Below are 8,922 nucleotides of genomic sequence, written 5' to 3'. Positions count from 1 at the left end.
TTTTTCTTTTTGCTTATGTGGTGCTGAGGAATCGAACCCAGGGCCTCAGGCATGCAAGGCAAGCGCTCTACCACTGAGCCACCTTCCCAGCCCCTGGAACACATATATTTCTATGTGACAAGAAGAAGCTGTTATTTACAACTCACAGAGGGCTTTGGAAGATATCACCTAACCTGAAATAACCAGGCCAAGGAAGACAGACATTGAACAATCTCACACAAAAATGGAAGCTTGAGCTGGGAAGGTGGCTCAGTGGTAGAGTGCTTGCCTTGCATGCATGAGGCCTTGGGTTCGATTCCTCAGCACTATATAAGCAGAAAAAGCCAGAAGTGGTGCAGTGGCTCAAGTGGTAGAGCACTAACCTTGAGCTGAAGAGCTGAGGGACAGCTCAGGCCCCCCCACAACCGACCCCCCCCAAAAAAGGAAGCTAACAAAAATAGAATCAATTTCTCACAAAATTTGAGAGTAGAATAATTGTTTAGAGAGACATAGAGCGATTGATCCATGTCTTCAAGATTCTGTGTTCAAGATTTTCATCTTCTATATCTTTTGTTCAAATTGACCTGAGTCACAGTGTGCCTTTGAAGATGTTGCAGTGTGTCATGTGCTTAAACATCACCAAGTGGTTATGTGGTCAGATGCCTTCACTGAGAGGAGTTCACACTGAAAGAACAAATCAGACAAAGCGAAGGGGGACAGAGGGTTGCTTCCTGATGTCCTGAATTAAAATGGAATATGGAATCTCTACAATGTAGATTACTCTGTGCCAAAGTTCCCTGTTAGCTCTTGTGGAAATGTTACCACTGCTTGTGTTGTTCCAATCGGCTAACCACGGGGAAGGACAGCTGAGCTTTAACTCTGCTTCCTATATGAGCTTAAATAATTTGCAGCTCACAGATAGCATGTACTGTTTCCTGTGATCTTAACCCAGCCCTGAGGGAAGGGCAGACTAAGAATTTACAGTTAGAGATCTTTGAACACTTCTTCAGAATCCCAACACTCCTGAGTGATGGTAATGAGAAAAAAATCGCTGGAGACAGAGCTCCCTCAACTTTTGATTTCTCTGTATGATGTCATGGAGTTTAGAGCCAAGAGCAAGTATCAATCCCTTTCTTAAATCCTTCTGCAACAAAGTGATCCTGGGAAGACTGATACTTTAGGGGATAGCCTGAGCCAGGGGAAGGTTCAAATCATGAACCTGTGCTTACTGCCTCTACATTTCAATTCCTGACCCAAAATAGGACTTTCTCTGAGGGACATGAGCACACTTATAGCAATCCTCTCTCAGCAACTGCTCACTATGAAAGACTAGAGATAATGAGCTTTTATGATCAGTAGGTGACCACACCTATGACCAGTTTTCTACTTGACTCCCTAGATGGCTTCGAGCTCAGAACATCCCAAACAAACTGCCACATGATGTCTGTGTCATGATTTAGCTTTTCTTCTACTGATCAGCCCTGATGAGCAGGTAAGGCTAATTAATAATGGAGGCCTTGTGTCTTACTGAACCGATGGTTGGAGGGTGACTACTAATCTGAGTCACAGAACAAGCAAGTGGACAAGGTCAGCTGAGAACAGGTATCTTCTCAGGGACTCCTCACCAATCAGAGGCTCAGTCAGTCTTACTCTCATTCAGTGCTTCAGGACAAGGAGACCAAAGAGACCTCCCCTGTAGATACCCAGTAACTTCCACAGTCCCAAAGTCACCCAGACCACTCACTGAGGACCACCCATGCAGAAGATCTGTATGAACATAGCTTCACAGCAACAGCTCAGATTTCCCTTTTCTCAGGACTTTAAATAGGAACCTGAGAATATCCCAACTGTTCACAAACATGAACCTCTGGGCTCTGAGTGATACTTCGAGTTTCTACTCAACATCATGATGAGACGTCATCATAAAATGTTCACACTGAGCACCTGCCACCAGAGAGCCATGGAAAATTTTGTTTCAGAAAATAAATTCCAGAACCACATTTACTACTAATGTCTACATATGAAATCATTTAAAATGGAAAAAAAATGGTAGCGTTCAAAATGTACTTTGGCTAATCATGAAAATGTCAATGTGAGTTAAGACTCAATGTGACGGAAGTGGCGCTGTGGCTCAAGTGGTTGAGCACAAGCCTTGAGCTGAAGAGCTGAGGGACAGCGCTCAGGTCCAGAGTTCAAGCCCCACGACCAACAACAACAACAAAAAAGAATAAATGTGCGAGGTAAACAAGATGGAAATCTGCTTTCTGGATTTGCAATATCAACCTTACTAATTTCTACTTTTGTGGAGTTTTACGTAGTTCTAAAATAAAAACTTTGCAATTCTTTCAAATACAATATGTATACATCTCTCTCTCTCTCTATATATATATATATATATATAAATATATATTTCACTTTGGAGTAAGCAGTTAGATTACATTTCATTCATTTGAAATATTAAATCAGTGCTATGTATAAATCAGTACAAGCTTATCCAACCACTTGAATCCACCCAGACTCCTCCACTAACACCTGTCAACTTATCAGACCTTATGCACAATCATTGGAACCTCCTGAGGAAGCTCAATTGAAGAGGAGTTATGGTGAAACAGAACATAAGACCCATGTTAGTCACTTAAAAACAGGCACACAAAAGAGGAAAATCACTTACTGTGTGATCAATTCTCAAAGAAGCGATACAGTAAGATTATTTAAATTAGTTGGAATTGAAAACTAAAGAATCGAAGTTTCTTACAAAGCAGCAGATTTTGGCTCAGTGGTAGAGTGCTTGCCTTGCAAGCATGAGGCCCTGTGTTTGATTCTTCAGCAGCACAGAAGCAGAAAAAGCCAGAAGTGGTTCTATGGCTCAGTGGTAGAGCACTAGTCTTGAGCTGAAGAGCTGAGGGACAGCACCTTTAATTCAAGCACTAGGAACTGCACAAAAACAAGCAGGAAACATCCTTACTAAGTATCAGGAATAATGCAATACATGTAAATAAAAGTATCTAAAGCTACCGGGTGCAGGTGGCTAATATCTGTAAAACTGAATCCTGAGGATTTAGCTTTGATGCCAGCCTGGGCAGAAAAATCGTTGAGACTTTTATCTCCAATTAATCACCAAAGAATTAAGTAGAGCTAGAGATATGTTTCAAGTGGAACAGCAGTAGCCTTAAAAAGGTCAGGGATAGCACCCAGGCAATGAGTTCAATCCCTAATATTGGCATACTTGATTGTGATGTATAGAAATTAATACTAGTTGTGGTAAGTGCATATGTTTGTGCAAAAAGGCAAACTTTTCAGGAATCTTCTTAGATGCAGAAAAATGAGGTTTCTATGATAGGGTTGTGGAGGTATTTATTGTACACTTTTTTTTGTGGGGGGGAGGAAGGGGGAAGTTCTGATCATGGGCCTGAACTCTGGGCCTGGGCGCTGTCCCTCAGCTCTTCAGCTCAAGGCTAGCTCTCTACCACTTGAGCCACAGCGCCACTTCTGGCTTTTTTTTTCTGCTTATGTGGTGCTGAGGAATCGAACCCAGGGCCTCGAGCATGCAAGGCAAGCGCTCTACCACTGAGCCACCTTCCCAGCCCCTATAGTACACTTTTTCAACTAAATATTCTACTTCCTTAAAAACTAAAAGCTCATTTGATTTGAGGACAGCAGTGTACTCATTTTGAATTTCATTAGTACGCTTGGTGTGGTTGGGCAGGCTTATAATTTAAAACTTAGAAGGAAGACAGGAACTTCACTAGTTGGAGAGTGTCCCAGGTTACATAGTAAGGCACTGCCTCAAAAATGTCTGTCTAGGGGCTGGGAAGGTGGCTCAGTGGTAGAGCACTTGCCTTGCATGCATGAGGACCTGGGTTCAATTCCTCAGCACCACATAAGAAAAAAGCCGGAAATGGCGCTGTGGCTGAAGTGGTAGAGCCTTGAGCTGAAGAGCTGAGGGACAGTGCCCTGACCCAGAGTTCAGGCCCCACGACTGGACCCAAAAAAAAAATGTCTGTCTATCATCTATCTATATAGCTAGCTAGCTAGCTATATGTGTGTTTGTGAGTATCTATACATATATGAGCTGGGTCCTGGTGGCTCATGCTGAGATCTGAGGATCACAGTTCAAAGCCAGCCCAGGCAGGAACCGTGAGACTCTTATCTCCAATTAGCCATCAGAAAAACTGGAAGTGTTTGGGGGGGAGGGGGGAGGCTGGGAAGGGATGTGAAGGGTAAACAAAGGAGGAGGCTGCAATGCTTGGTAAGAAATGTACGCATTATCCTGCCCATGTAATTGTAACTCCTCTGTACAGTATGTTCACAAATAAAATTAAATTAAATTTAAAAAAAAAGAAAAAAAAAAGAAAAACTGGAAGTGGCAGTGTGGCTCATGTGGTAGAGTACTGGCCTTGAGCTTTAGAGCTCAGGGTCAGTGCCCAGGCCCAGAGTTCAAGCTCCACAACCAACAAAAAAAGAAAACAGTAGACAAAAAATACATATATAGATGTGTATATATGTATGTATCATATATACAAACATGCATGCATATGTATACACAAAAATAAATACTGCTTGGTTATTGTAAAGAAGGTTCATAGTCATGGTTAGCCAGGGAATGCATTTAGTCTTCTCTTCCCTTCCCTTCCTTTCCCTTCCCTTCCATTCTCTTTTCTCTTCCTTTCTCTTCTCTTTTCTTCTCTCTCTCTCTGTCTCTCTCTCTCCTTCCATATAGATCCAAACAGAAGTAGACATACTTTTTTTTTAATTAAGCATTTCAAAATTCATCTAATTTTGTACTGCAACTGATATAAATGGAAAGAAACAGACAGGTTTTGGTGGCTTTTGCCTCTAAGCCTAGGTACTCATGAAGTAGACATCTGAGAATCAAGAAATAGAGCCAGCCCAGGCAGAAAAGACTGCAAAACTTTAGCTCCAATTAACCAGCAAAATCTGAGTTGGAGGCATGGCTCAAGGGGTGGAGAGCCAGCTGTGAGCAAGGAAACTGAACAAGCATGAAAACTGAGTTTAATTTCAGTACTAGCAAAAATAAAATCAAAAAGGAAAGAAACTAGCATTAGAACCAATTAAATATAAAAATCAGGTATCTGGGAAAGAAATTGTGCATAGGTTTTAATATCATGGAAACTCTCCAGCATTTATGTATTAAGTAACAGTCGAAGGCCTTTATCTGAATGATGTTATTTCAGATTTTACTAAATGTATAATTTCAACATGGCCCAATAGTCTATGCATGGGAAAACACCTTTGCCCAGCTGCACATCTGAAAATAGACTAATAACCAAGATATAGAGCTCAAATATCTAATCTCCCAAAGAACTAATAATTCAATTAATAAATAGGTAAACAAAATGAAGAGAAAAAAAAGAGTGAACATAACTCCAAAAGAAGTACAAATGAGATCATCTATAGATGAAGCAATGCTCAGCATCCTTGGCCATAAAGAAAATGCAAATTGAAATGACATTTAAATTTCATCTCATTCCCGTCAGAGTGGCAATCAGCAAACAAGAACAATTGCTAGTGAGCATGTCAGGAAAAGGAAACTTATACCTATTTGTGTAAGTGTTCAAATTAGTGCAAAAACTAGGGACACAAGTGGTATAGAAATACTTCAAAAAGCTAATAGTAGAAGTATCATAAGATCTAGCTATACTACCCATGGACATACATCTGAAGGAATTGATGTCAGGATAGAGTAAAGGCCTTTACTCACTCATCTTCATTGCAACTCTATGTCAATAAGCAAGCTGTGGACGCAGTCTAGAAGTACTATAATTGATGAATCAATAAGGAAAATGTAGCATAGACATAACACATTCTAGGCAGTTTATATATGGTATCTTATTCCCTTCTGCTCACAATAATAGAATGTCAGAACTATCAATATCCAGATTATGGAGACATGCAATTATTTCTCCCATTGCATAGAAGGGAAATCAAGGCCCAAAAGGTTTTGAACCATGCCTGAGGCTCAGTGTTAGTGATTCATAAAACCATCCACTTACCTTGGTAAACTGTAGTCTACACAGTCAGCTACTGACAGGGAAGCCTGTCAGGATTTTAAAGACAATGGAAATAATTAACAACTCTAGAATATTTCATGGAATTTCAAGCAATCAGTGTATGTTTTTCCCATTACTGAATGAGTAGATCCTTATTAACTGAATGTCAGGAATATGTGCTGGAGTCTGGCCTCATACAATTAGAGAAGTTGCACACTTAACTTGATTAGTCTATCTCTGCTTGTGTCAGTCACTTCAATGCAAAGAACCACAACTCAACCTCCATTTTGGTATTATGGGGTGATGGTACTTCTCATCCTGGTAGACAGAGGACTAAATGAAAAATAAGCAGAATGCCTTTACAGGGGGGTTGAAAGTTAGTTTTGCAAAACTAATTTTCAGAGAGGTGATGTGAGGTCAAGGAGAAAGTGGAGTAAAAATGAAGTGTAGAAGAGGGGTAGAATGCAGTCAGGAATACAATGTATTTCTTACAAAGAGAAGAAGAGTGAAAGAAAGGATGGGTGTCGCCATGGGACAAAACTGTGGAGAGAGGTAACAACAGCTTGGGCAATAGACTTCTTCCATATTAGGAACATATCAATACAGTCCACCCAAGTACACAAATAATAATTTTTCTGACTTCAACGATGGACACCAACCAGGTATTCACATGCAAGTATGCCACCGATACCAAGTTCTTTTCCGTCTTTTTTGCCATTTGGACTCATGAAATGCTAGTATGCGACAACTTACACACAACACCACTACTGGACTGTGCGATCATTGTTCTTTCCATGATCATTATGAAGAAGAAAATGAAGAGGAAACCATCAAACCTCACCATTTTGGCAATGTCCAGGGAAGAAGTCCCAACAACTTAATATATCAATCACCAATGTTCCAATGACGACATATACCAAAACCATATGGAGACAAAAGCACAAGCAACCCTTTTGAAAATTATCCGGAGCTAAACAAAACCAAACGCACAGTCCTTTGTGTAGCTGGATTCCCGAGTTTACCTTATAATGAGAACATTACCATATACAATGCTTAGTCGGAATATTATCTATCTAATTTTTTCCCCAGCAAGACCATCATGGCAGAAGATTTTAATGTTGGGGACACAACAACATTAGAAATTCCTGATTATTTTAAGAGATCCAGTACCCCAACCCTTTGCTACCTATGACATTGAGACCACACAACAACCACTTACTTGTGCGAACAGCAATGTTGTATGCTTAAATACGATTCCCTTATAAGACATGCTGAGTAATGTAACAACAACCAAGAATTCATTTGATGCCATACTATGCATAGGCATACGTGATTACCTGAATAATATCGGGATGCCTATAAAATTTAGATTTCCTCAATAATCAGACAATGAGTTATAATGATAGGAGTAAATGCACAACAGTATATAATGGCTATGATTCTGTTACTTTTAATTATATGTCCAAGGGGCCCCTAGAGAGATATAATTTGACATACAATTCTACTAGGATATTTAGATATAATAGTACAAATTGTGACCAATAGTTATCTAATGAAAATATTCCCATATATTGGGTGAAATGGGAAGATTTAAATAAAGTCATGCTTCGTCATTTAGAACCCACATATCCTGCAAGGAGTAAAACAAAAATGATGTTTAATTCTACAGGATTCTTTGATGAAAGTAGCTTTACTATTACTAAAACCGTGGCCTGATATAATTATACCCAATCCTTAAATGACCCATTTGAATGTCCAATGACCATATATGCATCTATATGCGAAATGCATTTATCACTTACCTACAATGAATCAATGGATTTTCAAATTCCACTTCATATCCACTTACATTAGTGAAGATATTAAGTTTTTTTTGGGGGGGGTCCGGTTGTGGGCCCTGAACTCTGGGCCTGCGTGCTGTCCCTCAGCATTTCAGCTCAAGGCTAGCGCTCTACCATTTGAACCACAGTACAACTTCCGGCTTTTTTCTTTTTGCTTATGTGGTGCTGAGGAATCGAACCCAGGGCCTCATGCATGCAAGGCAAGTGCTCTACCACTGAGCCATCTACCCAGCCCAGATATTAAGTATTATCCAGTTCCTAATGACCAGAGTTGATTCTGGACACATAATGCATCTACAGTGGAATATATATATATTTGGGGGGGGGAGAGGGTCCGGTCGTGGGGCCTGAACTCTGGGCCTGGGCGCTGTCCTTCAGATCTTCAGCTCAAGGCTAATGCTCTACCTTTTGAGCCACAGCGTCACTTCCAGCTTTTTTCTTTTTGCTTATGTGGTGCTGAGGAATCAAACCCAGGGCCTCATGCATACAAGGCAAGCGCTCTACCACTGAGCTACCTTCCCAGCCCAGAATATATATTTTCTTACATGAATATTACATGATTATCTTGGCCAGGGTGTCCTCTATAATATAATACTCTCTGCCCACAATATCAATTAAAGAGTCCAATGGACAGTTGATTTCATGGGCTGGGAAGGTGGCTCAGTGGTAGAGGGCTTGCCTTGCATCCATGAGGCCCTGGGTTCAATTCCTCAGCACCACATAAGCAGAAAAAAAAAGCTGGAAGTGGTGCTGTGGCTCAAGTGGTAGAGCACTAGCCTTGAGCTGAAGAGCTGAGGGACAGTGCCCAGGCCCCGAGTTCAGGCCCCACAACTGGACCCCCAAAAAAAATTTTAAACATTATCAGGTTATAGAATAGCCTGATATTATGGACACATGATTCCTTCTGAATGTTAGTTTGCAAGAGATGATGGTCAGGGCTGGGAAAGTGGCTCAGTGGTAGAGCGCTTGCCTTGCATGCCAGAGGCCCTGGGTTCAATTCCTCAGCACCACATAAGCAAAAAGAAAAAGGCTGGAAGTGGCGCTGTGGCTCAAGTGGTAGAACACTAGCCTTGAGCTGAAGAGCTGAGGGA

The sequence above is a fragment of the Dipodomys ordii genome, unplaced genomic scaffold (assembly GCF_000151885.1).
Source record: "Dipodomys ordii isolate 6190 unplaced genomic scaffold, Dord_2.0 Scaffold224, whole genome shotgun sequence".
Taxonomy (NCBI): Eukaryota; Metazoa; Chordata; class Mammalia; order Rodentia; family Heteromyidae; genus Dipodomys; species Dipodomys ordii.
Note: the sequence above shows the minus strand (reverse complement) of the source record.